This window comes from Oncorhynchus kisutch, linkage group LG16, assembly GCF_002021735.2.
Source record: "Oncorhynchus kisutch isolate 150728-3 linkage group LG16, Okis_V2, whole genome shotgun sequence".
Classification (NCBI taxonomy): domain Eukaryota; kingdom Metazoa; phylum Chordata; class Actinopteri; order Salmoniformes; family Salmonidae; genus Oncorhynchus; species Oncorhynchus kisutch.
This window is the reverse complement of record NC_034189.2, coordinates 22572631-22597343: the sequence shown is the minus strand read 5'-3', so window position 1 is coordinate 22597343 and position 24713 is coordinate 22572631. Positions and strand designations below refer to the sequence as shown.

General features: G+C 42.9%; 1 protein-coding gene across 12 annotated transcripts in view; it reads left to right on the top strand.

Moving 5' to 3' along the window:
- Nucleotides 1-24713, top strand: part of LOC109906505 (adhesion G protein-coupled receptor L3-like) — a 346713-nt gene that overhangs the window by 162622 nt on the left and 159378 nt on the right. The gene's annotated exons all lie outside the window — the stretch shown is intronic.

Here is a 24713-nt window from a genome sequence, read left to right as displayed (position 1 = left end):
ACTTGTGTTGATAGAATATTTAGCAGTGCAGTGTTATTATTAAACATTTCCCTCCTAAGTTTAGCGGATGAGAATGCATCAAATTCATCACTTCCCAAGTTTTAATCAATGAGATCTAATGACCCAGGCCCAAAAGTGTCTGTTTTGTCTCCAACCAACAGACCAATAGAGATTAACAACCTCCCAACAGACGATTGACACATTCATCACCCATCAGAATTCAGGGAAACGGGGACATCATTGCTCAATAAATCTTGACTGTTGTGCGTCGAGCAAAGGCGTGGGGGGGTGGGGGGGGATTCCCTTGACAACACTTGGGCGTGATATTTAGACGTGCGCCCCAGGGAGTTGTCCCAAGGTTGCTTTGGTTTTGAATGACTATTTCTGAATCATATTTGGAGAGAGTAGAAGCAGGAAATGCATTGACGAGCTCTGTGACGCCTGTCATTTTAATTGGTGTAATCTATTGCTTTTACCATGTACATTATATCATCTTATTAAGTAAGCCGGTGTTTGACTGTATGACAGCATGATTTACATAGGACTCTTTGTTTCTACTTTATTTTGATGACGTCCGTGGATGGATATTATGGTATTCAGTTGAATTTAGAAGGTACAGGTGATTTGAGTAAAAGGTACAGGTGATTTGACTAAAAGCTACAGGTGATTTGACTAAAAGCTACAGGTGATTTGAGTAAAAGCTACAGGTGATTTGAGTAAAAGCTACAGGTGATTTGAGTAAAAGCTACAGGTGATTTGAGTAAAAGCTACAGGTGATTTGAGTAAAAGCTACAGGTGATTTGAGTAAAAGCTACAGGTGATTTGAGTAAACAAAAGCTACAGGTGATTTGAGTAAACAAAAGCTACAGGTGATTTGAGTAAACAAAAGCTACAGGTGATTTGAGTAAACAAAAGCTACAGGTGATTTGAGTAAACAAAAGCTACAGGTGATTTGAGTAAACAAACGCTACAGGTGATTTGAGTAAACAAACGCTACAGGTGATTTGAGTAAACAAACGCTACAGGTGATTTGAGTAAACAAACGCTACAGGTGATTTGAGTAAAAGCTACAGGTGATTTGAGTAAACAAAAGGTACAGGTGATTTGAGTAAACAAAAGGTACAGGTGATTTGAGTAAAAGGTACAGATGATTTGAGTAAACAAAAGGTACAGATGATTTGAGTAAAAGGTATAGGTGATTTTGAGTAATGTCTCGGTTCAGTGTGAGTGTGAATACAGGATGGTATTAACTGGGGAATTGCGATACTACACGTGCATTATGGGATTTGGAGTTTGTCTCCAGGGCTGTGTTCAAAACCAGATGATCTGATTGGGTCTGGTTTGAGAATTGCTGCTAGGAAACACCCTTTAAAAACAATATTAGCAATGCAATAAGATTCTTGCCTTTTTTCATATCTGAGAAAGACAGCAAAGTAATACAGCATATTTATGACCCGGGTATCCTGGAAGGACATTGACCTCATCCCGTCAGTTGAGGATGCCTGGTCATTCTTTAAAAGTAACTTCCTCACCATTTTAGATAAGCATGCTCCGTTCAAAAAATGCAGAACTAAGAACAGATACAGCCCTTGGTTCACCCCAGACCTGACTGCCCTCGACCAGCACAAAAACATCCTGTGGCGGACTGCAATAGCATCGAATAGTCCCCGTGATATGCAACTGTTCAGGGAAGTCCGGAACCAATACACGCAGTCAGTCAGGAAAGCTAAGGCCAGCTTCTTCAGGCAGAAGTTTGCATCCTGTAGCTCCAACTCCAAAAAGTTCTGGGACACCGTGAAGTCCATGGAGAACAAGAGCACCTCCTCCCAGCTGCCCACTGCACTGAGGCTATGTAACACGGTCACCACTGATAAATCCATGATTATCGAAAACTTCATTAAGCATTTCTCAACGGCTGGCCATGCCTTCCGCCTGGCTACTTCAACCTCGGCCAACAGCTCCGCCCCCCCCCCGCAGCTCCTCGCCCAAGCCTCTCCAGGTTCTCCTTTACCCAAATCCAGATAGCAGATGTTCTGAAAGAGCTGCAAAACCTGGACCCGTACAAATCAGCTGGGCTTGACAATCTGGACCCTCTATTTCTGAAACTATCTGCCACCATTGTCGCAACCCCTATTACCAGCCTGTTCAACCTCTCTTTCATCTTGTCTGAGATCCCCAAGGATTGGAAAGCTGCCGCAGTCATCCCCCTCTTCAAAGGGGGAGACACCCTGGACCCAAACTGTTACAGACCTATATCCATCCTGCCCTGCCTATCTAAGGTCTTCGAAAGCCAAGTCAACAAACAGGTCACTGACCATCTCGAATCCCACCGTACCTTCTCCGCTGTGCAATCTGGTTTCCGAGCCGGTCACGGGTGCACCTCAGCCACACTCAAGGTACTAAACGATATCATAACCGCCATCGATAAAAGACAGTACTGTGCAGCCGTCTTCATCGACCTTGCCAAGGCTTTCGACTCTGTCTTATCACCATATTCTTATCGGCAGACTCAGTAGCCTCGGTTTTTCGGATGACTGCCTTGCCTGGTTCACCAATTACTTTGCATACAGAGTTCAGTGTGTCAAATCGGAGGGCATGCTGTCCGATCCTCTGGCAGTCTCTATGGGGGTGCCACAGGGTTCAATTCTCGGGCCGACTCTTTTCTCTGTGTATATCAATGATGTTGCTCTTGCTGCGGGCGATTCCCTGATCCACCTCTACGCAGACGACACCATTCTATATACTTTCGGCCCGTCTTTGGACACTGTGCTATCTAACCTCCAAACAAGCTTCAATGCCATACAACACTCCTTCCGTGGCCTCCAACTGCTCTTAAACGCTAGTAAAACCAAATGCATGCTTTTCAACCGGTCGCTGCCTGCACCCGCATGCCCGACCAGCATCACCACCCTGGATGGTTCCGACCTAGAATATGTGGACGTCTATAAGTACCTAGGTGTCTGGCTAGACTGTAAACTCTCCTTCCAGACTCATATCAAACATCTCCAATCGAAAATCAAATCAAGAGTCGGCTTTCTATTCCGCAACAAAGCCTCCTTCACTCACGCCGCCAAGCTTACCCTAGTAAAACTGACTATCCTACCGATCCTCGACTTCGGCGATGTCATCTACAAAATGGCTTCCAACACTCTACTCAGCAAACTGGATGCAGTCTATCACAGTGCCATCCGTTTTGTCACTAAAGCACCTTATACAACCCACCACTGCGACTTGTATGCTCTAGTCGGCTGGCCCTCGCTACATATTCGTCGCCAGACCCACTGGCTCCAGGTCATCTACAAGTCCATGCTAGGTAAAGCTCCGCCTTATCTCAGCTCACTGGTCACGATGGCAACACCCATCCGTAGCACGCGCTCCAGCAGGTGTATCTCACTGATCATCCCTAAAGCCAACACCTCATTTGGCCGCCTTTCGTTCCAGTACTCTGCTGCCTGTGACTGGAATGAATTGCAAAAATCCCTAAAGTTGGAGACTTTTATCTCCCTCACCAACTTCAAACATCAGCTATCTGAGCAGCTAACCGATCGCTGCAGCTGTACATAGTCTATTGGTAAATAGCCCACCCTTTTTCACCTACCTCATCCCCATACTGTTTTTATTTATTTACTTTTCTGCTCTTTTGCACACCAATATCTCTACCTGTACATGACCATCTGATCATTCATCACTCCAGTGTTAATCTGCAAAATTGTAATTATTTGCCTACCTCCTCATGCCTTTTGCACACATTGTATATAGACTCCCCCTTTGTTTTCTACTGTGTTATTGACTTGTTAATTGTTTACTCCATGTGTAACTCTTTGTTGTCTGCTCACACTGCTATGCTTTATCTTGGCCAGGTCGCAGGTGAAGGTGAAAAAAATAATAATATGAAGGGTTGGAAAGTCCCCAAGAATGTTCTGCGTTTCATAACTCCATTGCAGTTACTTGTAAACGAATGGTCATGTTCAAAGGGGGATGCCGTATCTTCAAATCTAAGCAATGAAATAATCATGTCTAGAGTATTCATGGCTACATCAAAGAGTTATTCCATAAAAAAAGATGGTTCATGTTTTGGAAGATCAAAAGGAATATGAACTGTGAGAATAGGAACTCCACACAGTCCGTTATAGTAATGGGATTGAGAGATGGTAGCTATTAGGAAAATGAAAGGTCATGGTCTTTCCTAGAAACACTACTTGAAGTCGGCTTGTTGTCTCCGCCTTCAGAATGTATTCACTCACACCCCTGGACTTTTATGTTGTGTTACAGCCTATATTTAAAATTGATTACATTTTTGTCGCTGGTTTACATAAAATAACCCATAATGTCAAATTGGAATTGTTTATTTTTTTTTTTTTTTTTTTACAAATTAATTCAAAATGAAAAGCTGTAATGTCTTGAGTCAATAAGTATTCAACCCCTTTGTCATGACAAGTCTAAATCAATTCAAGAGTAATAATGTGCTTAAGTTAACAAGTCACAATGATTTGTGCGGACTCTGTGTGCAATAATACTTCATGGACTCTTCTCTGTACACCAATCACACATCTGTAAGGTCCCTCAGTCGAACAGTGAATTTCAAACAGATTCAACCACAAATACCATAGAAGTTTTCCAATGCCTTGCAAAGAAGGGCACCTATTGGTAGATGGATAAAAACAAAAGCAGTCATGTACAGTGCCTTGCGAAAGTATTCGGCCCCCTTGAACTTTGCGACCTTTTGCCACATTTCAGGCTCAAACATAAAGATATAAAACTGTATTTTTTTGTGAAGAATCAACAACAAGTGGGACACAATCATGAAGTGGAACGACATTTATTGGATATTTCAAACTTTTTTAACAAATCAAAAACTGAAAAATTGGGCGTGCAAAATTATTCAGCCCCTTTACTTTCAGTGCAGCAAACTCTCTCCAGAAGTTCAGTGAGGATCTCTGAATGATCCAATGTTGACCTAAATGACTAATGATGATAAATACAATCCACCTGTGTGTAATCAAGTCTCCGTATAAATGCACCTGCACTGTGATAGTCTCAGAGGTCCGTTAAAAGCGCAGAGAGCATCATGAAGAACAAGGGACACACCAGGCAGGTCCGAGATACTGTTGTGAAGAAGTTTAAAGCCGGATTTGGATACAAAAATATTTCCCAAGCTTTAAACATCCCAAGGAGCACTGTGCAAGCGATAATATTGAAATGGAAGGAGTATCAGACCACTGCAAATCTACCAAGACCTGGCCGTCCCTCTAAACTTTCAGCTCATACAAGGAGAAGACTGATCAGAGATGCAGCCAAGAGGCCCATGATCACTCTGGATGAACTGCAGAGATCTACAGCTGAGGTGGGAGACTCTGTCCATAGGACAACAATCAGTCGTATATTGCACAAATCTGTCCTTTATGGAAGAGTGGCAAGAAGAAAGCCATTTCTTAAAGATATCCATAAAAAGTGTTGTTTAAAGTTTGCCATAAGCCACCTGGGAGACACACCAAACATGTGGAAGAAGGTGCTCTGGTCAGATGAAACCAAAATTGAACTTTTTGGCAACAATGCAAAACATTATGTTTGGCGTAAAAGCAACACAGCTCATCACCCTGAACACAACATCCCCACTGTCAAACATGGTGGTGGCAGCATCATGGTTTGGGCCTGCTTTTCTTCAGCAGGGATAGGGAAGATGGTTAAAATTGATGGGAAGATGGATGGAGCCAGATACAGGACCATTCTGGAAGAAAACCTGATGGAGTCTGCAAAAGACCTGAGACTGGGATGGAGATGTGTCTTCCAACAAGACAATGATCCAAAACATAAAGCAAAATCTACAATGGAATGGTTCAAAAATAAACATATCCAGGTGTTAGAAACTAAAACAAGAGGCTCCCACGCTGAGGTCTGTCCAACGCTGGTCCGACCAAGCTGACTCCACACTCCAAGACTGCTTCCATCACGTGGACTGGGAGATGTTTCGTATTGCGTTAGATAACAACATTGACGAATACGCTGGTTCGGTGTGCGAGTTCATTAGAACGTGCATTGAAGATGTCGTTCCCATAGCAACGATTAAAACATTCCCTAACCAGAAACCGTGGATTGATGGCAGCACTCGCGTGAAACTGAAAGCGCGAACTACTGCTTTTAATCAGGGCAAGGTGACTGGTAACATGACCGAATACAAACAGTGCAGCTATTCCCTCCGCAAGGCTATCAAACAAGCTAAGCGTCAGTACAGAGACAAAGTAGAATCTCAATTCAACGGCTCAGACACAAGAGGCATGTGGCAGGGTCTACAGTCAATCACAGACTACAAGAAGAAATCCAGCTCAGTCACGGACCAGGATGTCTTGCTCCCAGGCAGACTAAATAACTTTTTTGCCCGCTTTGAGGACAATACAGTGCCACTGACACGGCCTGCAACGAAAACATGCGGACTCTCCTTCACTGCAGCCGAGGTGAGTAAGACATTTAAACGTGTTAACCCTCGCAAGGCTGCAGGACCAGACGGCATCCCCAGCCGCGCCCTCAGAGCATGCGCAGACCAGCTGGCCGGTGTGTTTACGGACATATTCAATCAATCCCTATACCAGTCTGCTGTTCCCACATGCTTCAAGAGGGCCACCATTGTTCCTGTTCCCAAGAAAGCTAAGGTAACTGAGCTAAACGACTATCGCCCCGTAGCACTCACTTCCGTCATCATGAAGTGCTTTGAGAGACTAGTCAAGGACCATATCACCTCCACCCTACCTGACACCCTAGACCCACTCCAATTTGCTTACCGCCCAAATAGGTCCACAGTCGATGCAATCTCAACCACACTGCACACTGCCCTAACCCATCTGGACAAGAGGAATACCTATGTGAGAATGCTGTTCATCGACTACAGCTCGGCATTCAACACCATAGTACCCTCCAAGCTCGTCATCAAGCTCGAGACCCTGGGTCTCGACCCCGCCCTGTGCAACTGGGTACTGGACTTCCTGACGGGCCGCCCCCAGGTGGTGAGGGTAGGCAACAACATCTCCACCCCGCTGATCCTCAACACTGGGGCCCCACAAGGGTGCGTTCTGAGCCCTCTCCTGTACTCCCTGTTCACCCACGACTGCGTGGCCACGCACGCCTCCAACTCAATCATCAAGTTTGCGGACGACACAACAGTGGTAGGCTTGATTACCAACAACGACGAGATGGCCTACAGGGAGGAGGTGAGGGCCCTCGGAGTGTGGTGTCAGGAAAATAACCTCACACTCAACGTCAACAAAACTAAGGAGATGATTGTGGACTTCAGGAAACAGCAGAGGGAACACCCCCCTATCCACATCGATGGAACAGTAGTGGAGAGGGTAGCAAGTTATAAGTTCCTCGGCATACACATCACAGACAAACTGAATTGGGCCACTCACACAGACAGCATCATGAAGAAGGCGCAGCAGCGCCTCTTCAACCTCAGGAGGCTGAAGAAATTCGGCTTGTCACCAAAAGCACTCACAAACTTCTACAGATGCACAATCGAGAGCATCCTGGCGGGCTGTATCACCGCCTGGTACGGCAACTGCTCCGCCCACAACCGTCAGGCTCTCCAGAGGGTAGTGAGGTCTGCACAACGGATCACCGGGGGCAAACTACCTGCCCTCCAGGACACCTACACCACCCGATGTCACAGGAAGGCCATAAAGATCATCAAGGACATCAACCACCCGAGCCACTGCCTGTTCACCCCGCTATCATCCAGAAGTCGAGGTCAGTACAGGTGCATCAAAGCTGGGACCGAGAGACTGAAAAACAGCTTCTATCTCAAGGCCATCAGACTGTTAAACAGCCACCACTAACATTGAGTGGCTGCTGCCAACACACTGACACTGACTCAACTCCAGCCACTTTAACAATGGGAATTGATGGGAAATGATGTAAATATATCACTAGCCACTTTAAACAATAAAACCTTATATAATGTTACTTACCCCACATTATCCATCTCATATGCATACGTATATACTGTACTCTATATCATCGACTGCATCCTTATGTAATACATGTATCACTAGCCACTTTAACTATGCCACTTTGTTTACATACTCATCTCATATGTATATACTGTGCTCGATACCATCTACTGTATCTTGCCTATGCTGCTCTGTACCATCACTCATTCATATATCCTTATGTACATATTCTATTAACTTAAGGGGGCTGAATAATTTTGCACGCCCAATTTTTCCGTTTTTGATTTGTTAAAAAGGTTTGAAATATCCAATAAATGTCGTTCCACTTCATGATTGTGTCCCACTTGTTGTTGATTCTTCACAAAAAAAATACAATTTTATATCTTTATGTTTGAAGCCTGAAATGTGGCAAAAGGTCGCAAAGTTCAAGGGGGCCGAATACTTTCGCAAGGCACTGTATATGACTTTGGTAAAGTTATTAATTACACTCAGTTGCCAGAGAGGAAGGAAACAGCTCAGGGATTTCATCATGAGGCCATTGGTTACTTTATTTAATTAAATGTTTTATTTAACCTTTGTTTAACTATATAAGTTTAAAAGAGTTTAATGGCTGTGATAGTAGAACGCTGAGGCTGGATCAACATTGTACTAACTTAAATGACAGAGTGAAAAGAAGGAAGCATGTACTGAGTAAAAATATTCCAAAACATCCATCCTGTTTGTAAAAAAGGCACTAAAGTAAAACCTCAAGAAATGTGGCAAAGAAATGAACTTCATATCTTGAATACAAAGTGCTATGTTTGGGGCAAATCCAGCACAACACATCACGGAGTCCCACTCCTCATATTTTCAAGCATGGTGGTAGCTGCATCATGTTATGAGTATGATTGTCATCAGCAAAGACTAGGGAGTTTTTTTGGGGATAAAAATAAACTGAAAAGAGCGAAGCACAGGCAAAATCCTAGAGGAAAACCTGGTTGTCTGCTTTCCAGCAGACACTGGGAGACAAATTCATCTTCAGCAGGACAATAACCTAAAACACAAGGCCAAATATACACTGAGTGTACAAAACATGAATGCCACCTGCATTTTCCATGACATAGACTGACCAGCTGAATCCAAGCTATGACCTTATTGATGTCACACAGGATTGTTAAGCCTTGAGACATGGATTGTGTATGTGAATGGGGTGAATGGGAAAGACAAGATATTTAAGTGTCTTTGAATGGGGTATGGTAGTATTTTTTATTTTTTATTTTTTTATTTCACCTTTATTTAACCAGGTAGGCTAGTTGAGAACAAGTTCTCATTTGCAACTGCGACCTGGCCAAGATAAAGCATAGCAGTGTGAGCATACAACAAAGAGTTACACATGGAGTAAACAATTAACAAGTCAATAACACAGTAGAAAACGAAGGGGGGGTCTATATACAATGTGTGCAAAAGGCATGAGGAGGTAGGCAAATAATTACAATTTTGCAGATTAACACTGGAGTGATAAAAGATCAGATGGTCATGTACAGGTAGAGATATTGGTGTGCAGAAGAGCAGAAAAGTAAATAAATAAAAACAGTACGGGGATGAGGTAGGTGAAAAGGGTGGGCTATTTACCAATAGACTATGTACAGCTGCAGCGATCGGTTAGCTGCTCAGATAGCTGATGTTTGAAGTTGGTGAGGGAGATGAAAGTCTCCAACTTCAGCGATTTTTGCAATTCGTTCCAGTCACAGGCAGCAGAGTACTGGAACGAAAGGCGGCCAAATGAGGTGTTGGCTTTAGGGATGATCAGTGAGATACACCTGCTGGAGCGCGTGCTACGGATGGGTGTTGCCATCGTGACCAGTGAGCTGAGATAAGGCGGAGCTTTACCTAGCATAGACTTGTAGATGACCTGGAGCCAGTGGGTCTGGCGACGAATATGTAGCGAGGGCCAGCCGACTAGAGCATACAAGTCGCAGTGGTGGGTAGTATAAGGTGCTTTAGTGACAAAACGGATGGCACTGTGATAGACTGCATCCAGTTTGCTGAGTAGAGTGTTGGAAGCCATTTTGTAGATGACATCGCCGAAGTCGAGGATCGGTAGGATAGTCAGTTTTACTAGGGTAAGCTTGGCGGCTTGAGTGAAGGAGGCTTTGTTGCGGAATAGAAAGCCGACTCTTGATTTGATTTTCGATTGGAGATGTTTGATATGAGTCTGGAAGGAGAGTTTGCAGTCTAGCCAGACACCTAGGTACTTATAGACGTCCACATATTCTAGGTCGGAACCATCCAGGGTGGTGATGCTAGTCGGGCATGCAGGTGCAGGCAGCGACCGGTTGAAAAGCATGCATTTGGTTTTACTAGCGTTTAAGAGCAGTTGGAGGCCACGGAAGGAGTGTTGTATGGCATTGAAGCTTGTTTGGAGGTTAGATAGCACAGTGTCCAAAGACGGGCCGAAAGTATATAGAATGGTGTCGTCTGCGTAGAGGTGGATCAGGGAATCGCCCGCAGCAAGAGCAACATCATTGATATACACAGAGAAAAGAGTCGGCCCGAGAATTGAACCCTGTGGCACCCCCATAGAGACTGCCAGAGGACCGGACAGCATGCCCTCCGATTTGACACACTGAACTCTGTCTGCAAAGTAATTGGTGAACCAGGCAAGGCAGTCATCCGAAAAACCGAGGCTACTGAGTCTGCCGATAAGAATATGGTGATTGACAGAGTCGAAAGCCTTGGCGAGGTCGATGAAGACGGCTGCACAGTACTGTCTTTTATCGATGGCGGTTATGATGTCGTTTAGTACCTTGAGTGTGGCTGAGGTGCACCCATGACCGGCTCGGAAACCAGATTGCACAGCGGAGAAGGTACGGTGGGATTCGAGATGGTCAGTGACCTGTTTGTTGACTTGGCTTTCGAAGACCTTAGATAGGCAGGGCAGGGTTAGGGTTAGGTGCCAGGTGCACCGGTTTGTGTTAAGCACTGCAACGCTGCTTGGTTTTTCACACTCAGCTGTTTCCAGTGTGTATCGAGAATGGTTCACCACCCATAGGACATCCAGCCAACTTGACACAACTGTGGGAAGCATTGAATTGCTTTCGACACCTTGTGGAGTCCATGCATCAAATTGAGGCTGTTCTGAGGTCAAAAGGAGGGCAGGAGGAAGGGGCTGCACAACTTAATATTAGGAAGGTGTCCTTAATGTTTTGTACACTGGTGTTGTCTACCAAGAAAGTTCCTGAGTGGCCAAGTCAGTTTTGACTTAAATCGTCTTGAAAATCTATGTCAAGACTTGAAAATGCCTGTCTAGCAATGATCAACTTGACAGAGTTTGAATAGTTCTTTTCAAGAATAATGTGCAAATTATTGTACATTTATATTAATTTGGGGACCGGTCAAAAACAATGAAACATTTATGGCAATTTAGCTAGCTTCCCAATTTGTCCTGGGATATAAACATTGAGTTGTTAATTTATCTGAAATGCTCAAGATCCACTACTCTGACAATTAATACAGATAAAACGGTTAACCAAATTAGTTTTTCATCATCACTCCTTACTTGAGGCTTCTTTTTCTTCTTTGGACTTTATATGTTGGTTGGCAACCAACTTTACGGTGCATTACTACAACCGACCCGGAGTGTGGACCTCAGTTCATCTTTCAATCACCCACATGGGTATATGCTCCTAAAATCCAATCAGGAGATGAGAGAGGCCGGACTTGCAGCACGTTGAGCATCACAAATAGAACCAATTTATATTTTAGCGCCTGGCCACGCAGACACTCGCGAGCAACGTGGGTGCAATGATTGAATAGCATGTATGTGCACATTTATTTTGCTATGCGAGCAGTGTGGTCAGCATGTTGGAGACTTATCCAGAAAGACTCATAGCTGTAGTCTCTGCCAAAGGTGATTCAGTATAGACTCCGTGTGAATCCTTCTGTTAATTAGAGACTGTATATCTGTATTCTCTGTATCTGCATTCTCAACAACAATGTGCAAAAATGTCTAAAAACCTGTTTACACTTTATCATTATGGGGTATTGTGTAGATGGGTGAGAAAAAAAATATTTTATTCTTTTTGAATTCAGATTGTAACACAAAATGTGGATTAAGTGAATGTACTTTTGGCAGATGTGGAATGAGACCAGTAGCAGTAGCTCCAATGTCATTATCAATGCAAGTAGTCATGACGCGAGGTTCAGTAGTAGCAAGGATGGTAGGGGTGAGTCATCTAATATACACACTGAAGCGGGCTTTGACCAAATATCCTCTGCCCCCCCCCCTCCCCCCCGTGACGCACAATCCAGCAAAACATGGAAGATGCAAGTCTACACAGGGAAGCCGACCAGTGGAGGCCCGGGGAAGAACCAGGGAACGCGGGTTGGGCTTGATGTGACAGATGGACTGAGGGGGCACAATGTCACGTGTGACATTTTCTTCACCTCTTATGAACTCAGCCAGCAGCTCTTGAAGAGGAAGATCACCATGGTTGGCACAGTTAGAAAGAACAAGTCTGAGTCCCCCCCCCCCCCCTGCATTCCTCGCAACAAGGGGGAGAGAGGGCTTCTCATCAAAGTTTGCCTTCACCCCCACCACCACTCTAGTTTCTTACCTCCCAAAGAGGAACAAGAATGTGGTCCTCCTGAGCACACTACACAAAACAGTTTGAGGTCAGTGATCGTGAGGACAGGAAGCCAGCCATCATCGTGGACTACAACCACAACAAAGGAGGCTTGGACAACCTGGACAAGGCGATTGAAACTTACAGCTGCAGGAGGATGACTGCCCGCTGACCCCTGGTCATCTTCCATAACATCAGTGATGTGTCCTAATACAATGCCTTCGTGATATGGAACATGATCAACTCTACCTGGATGCCTGATAAGCAGAACAAGAGGGTGTTCCTGGAGCAGCTGGGAAAGGCACTTGTAACCCCACACATTCAAAGAAGGGAGCTCCTCCCCCACACAACAGCCTCTGCAGAGCTTGTAAAAGCTGTTCAGGGGGCTGAATCTTGTCCTGATTCACCTGATGCTGCAGCTGGGGCAGGCAAAAGGAGGAGATGCCAATTCTGCCACCCAAAGAAGAACTGTAAAACAAATGTGCTGCACGTGAGAAATACATCTGCAAAGTCCATTCACACACACTTGCATACTGTCCTACATGTGCAAATTAGAGTTGATTTGATTTATGTTCTTCACATTTTTTGTATCTATCTAATTCTTATTTATTGTTGTTTATACACCTTGTGGGTGGGGCAATGGTTAAAAAAATGGAAGAAGACTAGTATTTTCTAGTTGAATTCTTCATTGTACGGTATATATCACTATGTTGCCAAAAACGTTCAAGACTGTTATTGTTTCCATTCAATAAAATGCATTCAAATCTACTTTCTGCACCTTTCTGCTACTTTCGTAGGCTATACAAGTGCTATCTCTTGCTAAAGAATTCATGTTACACCTATGCAGTACATTTAGCAATAATAATAATAAACCTCTACTTTAGTAAAGAAACCAATTATGGCAGGTGTGTTATAATAACCATAAGTGGTGTCCACTGAATGCTGTCTTCCTGCACTGTGAAGAGGGAAAACCCAGATATTAACAACGTTTGTGATGAATGACAGGTTGTTTCTTCATGCAAAATAGATTTGAGGTTTAAAATTCAATTAAGCTGCTTCATTTTAGGGGTTTATTGAAGGCGGGTCATTTTTACCCTGAGGACAAGAGGAGTAAACAGAATGTTAAGACTTAACCAGGGTTAATATCAAACTAACTATTATGTGTTATACTCATGACTCATCGCTTGCAAAACATCTACCTTCCTCCACTACCATGAGTCATACTGTGTGTAGTGACCCCATCGAGTTTAAGCAGATTGTATTCCCTGGGGGCCCTAACCTTTCGATATCTTCTCCTCACCCCATATCTTGGGTTGCACCAACCGTGACATCTGAGGGTCTGGGCCACTTGAGTTTAGCTGGGTTACTCATGGGGTGCACTATGTATGCTTACTCTCATCATTTTACATTTACATTTAAGTCATTTAGCAGATGCTCTTGTCCAGAGCAACTTACAGGAACAATTAGGGTTAAGTGCCTTGCTCAGGGAACATCGATAGATTTTTCACCTAGTCGGCTCAGGGATTCGAATCAGCAACCTTTCGCTTACTGGCCCAACGCTCTTAGCCGCTAGTCTACCTGCCGCCCGATCATTTGTAGCCTTAGTCATTTCAGCGTGAGTCACAGGGAAAGAAGCAAGTGTCAAGGCGGCTAGCCTGTAACACAAGCCCTGTTCTTGTGGTTCAGGTTAGTACTATGTGTGCCAATTTGGCACTGCCAAATAGGTTTGTCGACACTATGGCCAGATTGAGAACTCAAAGCTGGTCAACCTTGGCTAGTGAGGGGCAAAGTATTTTTATGTTAAGCACTTCAGAGACCCAGATTTAGCTAGAGATTTATACAAATTCAAGAGAATAGTCATTTATGCCAAGACACTTCTTTTCTGAGAAGAGTCAATAAGTGTAGAAAATCGAAAAATCAGCAAGAGGGAATGTTTGGAGCGTTTGGTTATATTTGTCTCATCAATCATCGTGACCTGTAAACCAACCGAGAGACCCTTACACTCCGAAATGTGGTTTCAGTCATCCGCCCTGAGAAAGCACCCATTCTTTTAAACACACACCACTATACAGTCCTAGGAATTGCATATGTTTATCACGGACTCTGAGCATTGAGCTTACAGTTTCTTGGATTTCTGCCAAAGTGCTAGAGGGATAAAGCTGCTGTACTCGAATCCTATGGTGTGTTTTCGTATGATATACAAGTCAAAATACAATAACCCACAAGCAGGACCGGCCCTAGCCTTTTGGGGGCCCTATGCGAGATTTGGTTGGGGGATCCCCCACCTCGCAGCAAAACATTCAGGTGGCCTCCGTCTTGATGGTGGAGAAAGAAATATATATTTTTAGGTATGTTTTCTGCAATTCTACTCATTTTGTTATGGGGCAGATATAAACACATTTTGTTTTAAAGCTAATTTCCTGCAATTCTACCCATTCTACCATAAGGTTGAACAATTCTACCATAGGGTTGAACAATTCTACCCATTCTACCATAGGGTTGAACAATTCTACCCATTCTACGATAGGGTTGAACAATTCTACCCATTCTACCATAGGGTTGAACAATTCTACCCATTCCACCATAGGGTTGAACAATTCTACCCATTCCACCATAGGGCTGAACAATTCTACCCATTCTACCATAGGGTTGAACAATTCTACCCATTCTACCATAGGGTTGAACAATTCTATTCATTCTACCATAGGGTTGAACAATTCTATTCATTATTTTATTTAAAAAAAAATTATTTCACCTTTATTTAACCAGGTAGGCTAGTTGAGAACAAGTTCTCATTTGCAACTGCGACCTGGCCAAGATAAAGCATAGCAGTGTGAACAGACAACACAGAGTTACACATGGAGTAAACAATTAACAAGTCAATAACACAGTAGAAAAAAAGGGAGTCTATATACATTGTGTGCAAAAGGCATGAGGAGGTAGGCGAATAATTACAATTTTGCAGATTAACACTGGACCCTACCATAGGGTTGAACAATTCTATTCATTCTACCATAGGGTTGAACAATTCTATCCATTCTACCATAGGGTTGAACAATTCTATCCATTCTACCATAGGGTTGAACAATTCTATCCATTCTACCATAGGGTTGAACAATTCTATCCATTCTACCATAGGGTTGTGTATTACTATTCTTACTCTCAATAGTAAGTTGAGACCCCGACTGAGTTCCATAAAATAATGTTTTAGTTGTGGGCCCTAAGCGACCGCTTATGCCCACAAGCTCTGCAGCAGTCTGGGTTCTTGTCCATAAATGGTGAGGGAGGAGAGAGAGAGTCCATTTTATGATTTGGTGCCTACTTCTTGGTGGACACTATTCCTACAGGATGAATGGGGACTTATTTCAGATATACAATATAGGAGAGTGGGAATTGTGAGCAGCCAAAGCCCACTATATGAAAAGCCACTAAACTGTTGCAATGTCTGAGTAGGATTATGTTTGTCAGGGAGGAAAAAGTCCCAAGCTGCTCATATTTGGAGAAGTGCTCTCCCCTCCGTTCCAGAATCAAACCACAATGATCCAGATTCAATCAACCTAGAACCTTTCAATGTCTCCACAATTCCCCCACAACTCATATCCCCACGGGTAATTCAACTCCATTCATTCAGGGCCCGGAGAATAGCTTCTAAATACATTACAAGTTAGTCGTTTGATTGAGCAGTCACTTTTGTGCGTCTGCTTAGTTCCACGTAACTAATCCTGTGGAACTATAGAAAAGGGATCAGGTTTGTCGCCCAGAGTGCTTCATCAAAAGACAGGCACACAGCTCTTCTCTCCTCTCCAACCAGTCCTAATATTTATATATTTCTTAATTTCGTTATTTTACATTTAGATTTGCGTGTCGTGTTGAGAATTGTTAGATATTGTAGCGCTGTTGGACCTAGGAAAAACAAGCATTTTGCTACACCCCAAATAACATCTGCTAAATACGTGTACCAATAAAATGTTATTTGATGTTCCACTAATGCTAACTGAACATCCACTTCTGTAAACATTTGAGTTGACGTAAGCCACAGCAAGGGGCTTCATTGTACCTCCTTTACGTTATGATTGTCTTGATGGCTTGTCGTGATGCTCCATGGAGCTTAGAATACACCGCTGGGCTTGAGCGGTTTAAAATGGGGGTCCCCGTCAGCGCTGGGCATTAAATCCCCCTCCCACACGCCTTCCCTTGTATGTACTGTTTACATTGGTGTCCCATCTATCTGTTTCTCTATGTTAATCTCCATTCAGCATGGGTTGTGGCGTCGGAGGACGGAAACATGACAAATGGATAGAAAATATAGAACTGCCAACTGTGGAATGAAGAAGTCTCTGGATTTGTGTGATACATGTATTCAGTGATGCCACAATAGATGATAGATGAGCCAAGACATGGACGCTAGCTCGCTCTATGCGTCCACGACATGCGTGTCTGTGTAGGTTGGTGTATTGTGCTCTGCGAGATCTGTTTAACCTTGCCGATGCTTTCCATGTACGTGTGGGCATAGCTTCATAATATGAGCTTTTGCTAAGGTCGCTTTGATCCATGCCACTGTCAAGGCTAATGCAGTTTTAATACGAATTCAAAAGATTAGACTTCAGTCCACAGAAAGATATCATGCCTTTGTGTGGCGCACTCAATATGTCTTGCACACCGAAGGGGACTGAGTGAAGGGCGTCAAAAGGCACACCCAATGAACACACAAACACAGTACACATGGCTCTCTACAACATCCTTGAATCTCGTTTTAAAAACAGTCTGGCACTGGAGAAGGACATGTCGCTGTAGTGTGGGGATAAGAGAGAGAGAGAGAGATAAGACATGCCGTTTTCTGACAGGCTGGAGGAAAAAGAGATGGATGCTGTCGCGCTCAGCTGGGACAGACAATGAATGAAGTGTACTGTAGGCAGGAGGACCATCACTAAAGCATAATGGGTCCCTACAGAGGGCCCAGGATGTTGACCCATTCTTCACTCTCTCACTCTCTTTTTTTCTGTCTCCTCTGCCTCTCCTCTTTCTCTCGCTGTCTCTTGCTCTTGTTTCTAACTCCCTCTCTTTCTCTCACTCTCCACACTCATTTCAGACCTGTCCAGACCAGGTCAGATGAGACTGCTAGCTCCGGTTTCCTCGGTCTCCACTTTCACTCTCTAAAGAGTAGGGCACATTCTTTTTTTCTTGTTGCCACTGGTGGCAGACTAATAACAGATACTTTGTCAGCCTGACTGTAGCACTGTGATGCTTGTCCCCCTGCTAGCACACTCAAACAGACATGAAGGGGACACACCAGGGAATCGTTTTCTCAGAATAAGTAAAAGTTAAATGGAAGTGTTTGTTTCTTTTTTGACATGTTTATTCCTCAAAGATACTGAACTGTGGAAGAACTCAGTCCCTGTTGGTGGACTTCTTTGCAGTCAGTGCACCATATTCTGGCTGTTTTGGGAAATGTTTCTACAATATTGTACAAATGGCTTATGTAGCAATTCAGTGCAGCTAATGCTACGGGTCACTATTATCTGAAATCCATAAATATTATTCTGTCATAAGCAGTTTATTGGACTCGTCTATCTTTTTGACCAGATTTCAATCAGTATATCAGTCTATTGGCAGCTGAAGGAGGATATTGATAGACGCTTTCCCGTGTTTTAGTTCTCAAATGCTGACTAATGTGTCATCTGAGGTGGACTGCACAGCCCCAGTATTGGACAGACACCATAGTGCTGTCTGTGTTCGGATGAGGGGGAGGGTGTGATGACTGAACCCGTTCATTGTCACTTTGGTGGCAGTGGTGGGATCAAGCAGCGATTATAGCGTTTACGGTTTGTGCTTACATGGTGCTCTGTGCTTTGTGCCACATCCACTGTCATCAGCTGTGCTGTCTGAGCCCTAATCTGGCCACTGTAACGAATGGTGAGGGAGCAGGCAGCGAAGTGTAGGGAGGGACGGCTTGGCCGGGGGCTGCTGTAGGGGCGGTTTATGGCCAAATTGAAAAATTACGAGCAAAGGTTCTCGCCCCCAACAAGCTCTGAGATGGCGTTGAATTCTAATGTCGACAGAGATGGTTATTTGCCTGAAACAGGCTGTTAATGTCAACATCTTCTTTTTTTTTATCTATCTTAATTGAATATGATCACCTTTTGGTCTTCCTGCCTATGTTCTGAGAGTACGCATGTTAGTGGTGCTCGTTTGTCGACGTGAAATAGTCTTTATTCAAATGCCATGGCGATGTCAAGCGAACAGGAGGCCGAATATGCTGCAGTGAAACAGTTAATTATTTACATCATGTTTTGCTGGAATGCCTACTGCAGATGCTGAATGTTTTTCTAAATGATGTTATCCTTTGTCCTTGATGCTTTTTTTGCAGTAATCTAGGATCTGCTGCAGTAATCAAGGGTCTGACAATTTTGCAGCATACACATGACATAAGCCATTATAACTTGGCTTCTCAAATCAAAGTTTTGAACACAATTTTTGTTCACCCAGAAAAAACTATTCACTCAAATGTATTTCTATTTAACTCTTACACTTACTAAACACAACGCCATTGATGTCATTCTTAACCTTCCCTAGAAGGGAAGCACTCCAACGCACATTTCTCGAGGGTGAAGTTCCCCCTAGGTACTGATCTAGGATCAGCTTCCCCTTCCCCAATTCTAACCTAATGAAACACTGGCCCAAGATCAGCGTCTGAGGGATATATGTGACCGTATTATTAATTGCCATGTTTGAATCATTCAACGTCCTGAGAATCTGTTGGCTCAATCTGCTAGTTCAAAGGGGCTGCGTCTGAGCCAAGAGTCTGATGAAACCCTGATTATCCTCCTAATTGGTCATTGTGAAGTCATAGTGCCACGTGGTACGGCATGCGGCCCCTTCCATCGATTCCTTCCCACTCTGCTATTGATTTGCACTTAATGTGTTTAATTTTATTTTTCATCTGGAGTATTATAGGGCCTAACTGTATGTGCCTTCAGGAAGTCAGTTCTCAGTTGACATGAGACTGAGGCATTTGTCCCAAATTGCACCCTATTCCATACATGGTTCACTACTTTTGATCAGAGCTATATTGGCCCTGGTCAAAAGTAGTGCACTAAATACAGCCTTGGTAAAAAGTAGTGTAATAAATTGGTAATAGGATGTCATCTGGGATGCAGCGTGATAGAGAGGTTAAATTGTAGGCTGTGCGCTGAATGATATGTGCCACAATGCCTTGTGGGAATTGGAATATGGGTCAAGACAGATGTAAAGACCGGGATTAAGTGTGCAATCTACATCATGGAGTATTATATTTTTTAATCCACCCCAGAGGGAATGTTTTACAAACCATGATTAAAGTTGCTGAATATGACAGGGCCTTGAGTGGAACTGTTTGTTTGTCAACATGTTTTAATCAAAAAGATAATGTTCTATAGAGGATGGTATTGGCTTATTAAAATAACCCTCCTACAAAGAGAGCTCTCTTTGAATATCCAAAAATGTATATTTAAATCTATTTAATCATGATAAGCACGAGAGATTACATGATTGCTGTTTCTTGACAAATGTATTTAAGATAATGTACTGCGTGTGTGTGTGTGTGTGTATGCATGTTTTGAAGAGCTGGCTGTCCAATTTACCTTGCCTTTCTAACTCCATCTGACATCCAATCGCTTACACCTTCCCACCCCATCACCCTCGACAATTATTCCTTGATAGTAAACCAAGAGAGGATAGAGAAACCTGCCCGGTGATGAGGAAGGCCACTATAATTGTTTTCCCTTTTCATCAGCCTGACCCTTATTTATTTGAGTGGCGTTTACAGCCTTTGGAATTAACTCTTCAAATGAACAAACAGTTCTCCAGATGTGTGTCTGACAGAGGCTCTTTTCTCCCTCGCCCCGTCACCTGGGGTGTGAGTGAGTGACGGTGAGGGGTCATGACCCCATAAAGCCGGGATGGGTGTTGGAGCTCCGGACCATATCTCATTAAAGGGGCACGGCCTTCACTCTCTCCCCTCACTGGAGCGATTGATTTGTCCAGTGCCAATCAATGTTAATTAAGGTGTAAGGGAACCCTTTAATTGTGCTGTATGAATCATTGTGTCAGCTAGCGCCTTGACCTTCTCTGGCTTACGTTGTGACGAACAGCTCCTCGTGCGAAGAAAATACATTCCAGATATTGCCAGGTGAGCATAGTAGATATCAGAGAAGATTTCGTTATCAGAGTTTTAGATTTATTTGTCGCTTGTCAAGGGATGACCAAGAGTATAGGTTCACATATAGGTCAATACAGTACATTGTGAATGGCTCTCGTGAGAAGCACTGTAAATGCATTTGAGATCTTGTCAGATTAACCTAATAGATAGAATAATAGTTTTGGTGGTAAATATATTTTAGACAATCCAGGTATTGCTAGTAGATGTGCCAAATTACAGAGGAGGAACTTCTTGATGCAATTAAAGCATTTAAGTCCGGGAACACCAAACCTGGTAGATTATCAGACGCTCAACAAAAAGGTCTGCTTTCATTATTACTGAAACAGTGGTAAAGATCCAGTCCATCTAAAGAAATTGGAGGCCCCTTACACAAAATTCTAGTAAAATGCATCGCGCATAGAATTAAAAAGGTATTGTTGGATATTTTTTCATGCTAATCAGACTGTTTTTTTACATTGACAAATCTCCTATAAAGTGGGGTAAAGTCATGTATAGTAATCTTAGGTATAAAATAGTCAATAATGGCTACTTCTCTGAAAGTATAAAACTGTCACGAGGAGTAAAACAAGGTTGTCCACTATCAGCATATCTATTTATTATGGCCATCAAAGTTAGCTAATAAAATCAGATCCAACAATAATATCAATGGGTTAGAAATCAAGGGCTTAAAAATATCCACAATTCCACAATTTGGATCCCTCCACATCATCATAGAGGATCTAGATAATTGTTCTAACCTCTCTGGATTACAAACAAATTATGATATTCAAATCCAATATTACGTATTGGATCACAAACAAATACAACTTTTATATTACTGTGTAGTTTACCAGTAAACTGTTCTGGTGGTGATGTGGACATGGGGCGGCAGGGTAGCCTAGTGGTTAGAGTGTTGGACTAGTAACAGAAAGGTTGCAAGTTCAAATCCCTGAGCTGACAAGGTACAAATCTGTCGTTCTGCCCCTGAACAGGCAGTTAACCCACTGTTCCTAGGCCATCATTGAAAATAAGAATTTGTTCTTAACTGACCAAAGCAAGAAATAATCACACTAGAAAACATTTTAATAGAAAGTTCGCAAAAATAGATATCTTGCCACTATGGAAAGGAAAATACTTGTTTATTTGTGGGAAAAATCACCTTGATTAACTCTTTAGTCATTTCCCAGTTGAACTATTTATTTTTGGTCTCCACATAGCGAACTGTTTTTTGAATTATATGAGCAAAATAAATACAATTTTATTTGGAACGGCAAGCCAGACAAAATTAAATGGGACTATTTATGTAATGAAAATGAATTCGGAGGGCAGAAATTCAATATTTTCCCTTTATTCAGATTACAACCTCTCACTTTTGGTTATTTTAAAATGAAATAATCTCCAAAATATCGCTATTTTAAAACAAGCCACAGAAAGTGGGTTGCAATTTCAGTTTAATCCCCCAGAAAATAATACAACAAATATTGTGGTTAAAATACTAATTGAAAATGATTTTATATATATAATTAATATATATACAGTGAGGAAAACAAGTATTTGATACACTGCCGATTTTGCAGATTTTCCTACTTACAAAGCATGTAGAGGTCTGTAATTTTTATCATAGGTACACTTCAACTGTGAGAGACGGAATTTAAAACAAAAATCAATAAAATCACATTGTATGATTTTTAAGTAATTAATTTGCATGACATAAGTATTTGATACATCAGAAAAGCAGAACTTAATATTTGGTACAGAAACCTTTGTTTGCGATTACAGAGATCATACGTTTCCTGTAGTTCTTGACCAGGTTTTGCAGCAGGGATTTTGGCCCACTCCTCCATACAGACCTTCTCCAGATCCTTCAGGTTTCGGGGCTGTCGCTGGGAAATACGGACTTTCAGCTCCCTCCAAAGATTTTCTATTGGGTTCAGGTCTGGAGACTGGCTTGGCTGCTCCAGGACCTTGAGATGCTTCTTCTTACGAAGCCACTCCTTAGTTGCCCTGGCTGTGTGTTTCGGGTCGTTGTCATGCTGGAAGACCCAGCCACGACCCATCTTCAATGCTCTTACTGAGGGAAGGAGGTTGTTGGCCAAGATCTTGCGATACATGGCCCCATCCATCCTCCCCTCAATACGGTGCAGTCGTCCTGTCCCCTTTGCAGAAAAGCATCCCCAAAGAATGATGTTTCCACCTCCATGCTTCACGGTTGGGATGGTGTTCTTGGGGTTGTACTCATCCTTCTTCTTCCTCCAAACACGGCGAGTGGAGTTGAGACAAAAATATAGCGTTTTGGTCTAATCAGACCACATGACCTTCTCCCATTCCTCCTCTGGATTATCCAGAGCCCCAGACCGAGGGTGATTGACCGTCATCTTGAACTTCTTCCATTTTCTAATAATTGCGCCAACAGTTGTTGCCTTCTCACCAAGCTGCTTGCCTATTGTCCTGTAGCCCATCCCAGCCTTGTGCAGGTCTACAATTTTAACACTGATGTCCTTACACAGCTCTCTGGTCTTGGCCATTGTGGAGAGGTTGGAGTCTGTTTGATTGAGTGTGTGGACAGGTGTCTTTTATACAGGTAATGAGTTCAAACAGGTGCAGTTCAAACAGGTAATGAGTGGAGAACAGGAGGGCTTCTTAAAGAAAAACTAACAGGTCTGTGAGAGCCGGAATTCTTACTGGTTGGTAGGTGATCAAATACTTATGTCATGCAATAAAATGCAAATGAATTAAAAATCCTACAATGTGATTTTCTGGATTTTTGTTTTAGATTCCTTCTCCCCCCCCCCCCCCCCCAAGAGTGTGCAAAGCTGTCATCAAGGCAAAGGGTGGATACTTTGAAGAATCATATAAAATATATTTTGATTTGTTTAACACTTTTATGGTTACTACATGATTCCATATGTTTTATTTCATAGTTTTGATGTCTTCACTATTATTCTACAATGTATAAAAAATTAAAAATAAAGAAAAACCCTTGAATGAGTAGGTGTGTCCAAACTTTTGGTACTGTATGTATACAAAAAATATATATGGGGGATGCAGACAATTACATTGACGGAAGCCACAATCTATCTGCACTATTAAAGCTGATCTGTCCCCTCAAAAAATATATTAAGAAGAAAGAAAGAAAAGAAGAGAAAAAGTAAATGTGCCAATTTGGTTGTATGATTTTATGGATTTTTACATAAAGCTGAGGTTCACATGCCGGGTGCATGTGACCACTAACTCCTCTAGTGGTGACATTGTCCTTTGCCTCCTGTTGGTCTACTGATGTGCACAGATGGTTTATTCCGATCAATCGATACACTCGTTTAAGCATGTGATAGTTAATGTCGTGCAGTAAGTGTGGTGGGATCGAGCTTTGATTGATGACTGCCTAAAGTAAAATGGCAGACTTAAGACACTGCCAGCCAAGTAATTGTGTTAATAATGAAAGCCGAGGTGAAAGCTCTTTCGCGTCTGAGCCGATTTTGCACTCGGCCGACTGTGTCCTCTCCCAATCCGTCATGCCCTGAATATGAGTCTGCACCCGGTCTAAATTCATATCACGGCAGAGAAAATGACTGCATACCAAATGGCACCCTATTTACTACATAATGCACGACTTCTGACCAGGTCTCAAAGGTCTCTGGTCAAAAGCAGTGCACTATAAAGGGAATAAGGTGTAATTTAGGACAAAGACATTGTTTTAGCCCGAGTCCAACCATCTTCTTCTCGCCAAATGGATGATTTTACCGTCGACGGCTTGGCAGTCAATGTTCACTGAACCCGCAATGCATCAATTTCTCAGTCTGAGCAGCAAAATGAAATGGGAATTAATTCTAGTTCATTAACCACTCGCTAAATGTTTATCATAGCAACATCAGCGTTTTATTGTGGTACCTCTGGATATTGACTGTAATGGTTCTTTTATCAGTCTATCTGAATTCACAAACACACCCCTGTAACGGTCCAACACATGGTTAATATTTTCATTTTGATGTCCTG